At 32.0% G+C, this 2,108-nt stretch overlaps 1 non-coding gene across 1 annotated transcript; it reads left to right on the plus strand.

Annotated features, from left to right (window-relative positions):
- The first annotated feature begins 437 nt into the window (after nucleotides 1-437).
- LOC112713415 (small nucleolar RNA R71) lies at nucleotides 438-541 on the plus strand. The gene has a single exon (XR_003158387.1). It is a non-coding gene; the product is annotated as a small nucleolar RNA R71 (small nucleolar RNA).
- Nucleotides 542-2,108: the final 1,567 nt, after the last annotated feature.

Raw genomic sequence — 2,108 nt, forward strand, 5'->3', positions numbered from 1 at the left:
TTGGATGATTTCTCCATGATGAGTTATAGGTGTTTCCATAAGGTTCACCCATGTAATTAACCTCTACCATGGCAGGGTTCTCAGGATCATAAGCTTCTTCGGAAGTTGCCTCTTTAGTACTGTTGGATGCATGTTGCCATCCATTCAGATTTTGAGAGATCATGTTGACCTGTTGAGTCAACACTTTGTTCTGAGCCAATATGGCATTCAGAGCATCAATTTCAAGAACTCCTTTCTTTTGAGGTATCCCATTATTCACGGAATTCCTCTCAGAAGTGTACATGAATTGGTTGTTTGCAATCATGTCAATGAGTTCTTGAGCCTCTTCAGGCGTTTTCTTTAGGTGAATAGATCCACCTGCAGAATGGTCCAATGACATTTTCGAAAATTCAGACAGGCCATAATAGAAGATATCTAATATGGTCCATTCTGAAAACATGTCAGATGGACATCTTTTGGTTAGCTGCTTGTATCTTTCCCAAGCTTCATAGAGGGATTCACCATCTTTCTGTTTGAAGGTTTGAACATCCACTCTCAGCTTGCTCAGCTTTTGAGGAGGAAAGAATTTATCCAAGAAGGCAGTGACCAGCTTATCCTAGGAGTCCAGGCTATCCTTGGGTTGTGAATCCAACCATATTCTAGCTCTGTCTCTTACAGCAAAGGGGAAAAGCATGAGTCTGTAGACTTCAGGATCAACTCCATTCGTCTTTACAGTCTCACAGATCTGCAAGAACTCAGTTAAAAACTGATAAGGATCTTCAGATGGAAGTCCATAAAACTTGCAGTTTTGTTGTATTAAGGCAACTAGCTGAGGTTTCAGCTCAAAGTTATTGGCTTTAATGGCAGGAATGGAGATGCTTCTTCCATCAAATTTGGATGTTGGCTTTGTGAAGTCACCAAGCATTCTCCTTGCATCATTATTATTTTCGGCTGCCATCTCCTTCTCTTGTTCTAATGTTTTTGAAAGGTTACCTTTAGATTGTTGTAACTTAGCTTCTCTTAATTTTCTCTTCAGAGTCCTTGCATGTTCTGGATCAACTTCAACAAGAGTGCTTTTGTCCTTGTTCCTGCTCAAAAGAAAGAGAAGAAAACAAGAAAAGAAGAGGAATCCTCTATGTCACAGTATAGAGATTCCTTTATGTTAGTAGAAAAAGAAAGGGGAGAAGAATAAAGAAGAGTGGGTTCGGATATTTAGGTGAAGAGAGGTGAAGAGAAGTGTTAGTAATTAAATAATTAAATAGAATAAGAGAGAAGAGATAGAAAATTCGAAAATAATTTAAAAAAAAGGGATTAGTAATTTTCGAAAATTAAAGTTAAGATAAGATTAAAATTAAAATTTAAAACAAAAAGAATTTTTGAAAGAGAGGTGAGATATTTTTGAAAATTAGAGAGGGAAAAGTAGTTAGGTGGTTTTGAAAAAGATAAGAAACAAACAAAAAGTCAAAGAGTTAGTTGAAAAAGATATTAAAATCAAATTTGAAAAGATAAGAAGATAAGAAGTTAGATAAGATATTTTGAAATCAAATTTTGAAAAAGATAAAACTTTTTGAAAAAGATAAGATAAAAGATAAAAAGATTTAATTTTTAAATTTAAAATTACTTACTTCACTAACAAGAAACCTCAAGATAAGATTCTAGAACTTAAAGATTGAACATTTCTTAACAAGAAAGTATCAAACTTCAAATTTTTGAATCAATCACATTAATTGTTAGTGTAATTTTGAAAATATGATATAAAGATAAGAAAAAGATTTTGAAAATAATTTAAAAAAAAAGATTTTTGAAAATTTTCGAAAATCAAAGATAAAATTGAAAAGATATGATTTTTGAAAAAGATTTTAAAAAGATAAGATTTTTTTAAAATTGAAAATTTGACTTGACTTGTGAGAAACAACTAATTTTTTAAAATTTTTTGACCAAGTCAACCCAAAATTTCGAAAATTTGGAGGGAAATAAGGAAAAGATATTTTTTGATTTTTGAATTTTTAAAGATGAGAGAGAAAAACAACAAAAATACTCAATGCATGAAATTTTTATATCAAAACAATGAATGCATGCAAGAATGCTATGAATGTCAAGATGAACACCAAGAACACTCTGAGGATCAT

The sequence above is a fragment of the Arachis hypogaea genome, chromosome 9 (genome assembly GCF_003086295.3).
Source record: "Arachis hypogaea cultivar Tifrunner chromosome 9, arahy.Tifrunner.gnm2.J5K5, whole genome shotgun sequence".
In the NCBI taxonomy this organism is placed as follows: domain Eukaryota; kingdom Viridiplantae; phylum Streptophyta; class Magnoliopsida; order Fabales; family Fabaceae; genus Arachis; species Arachis hypogaea.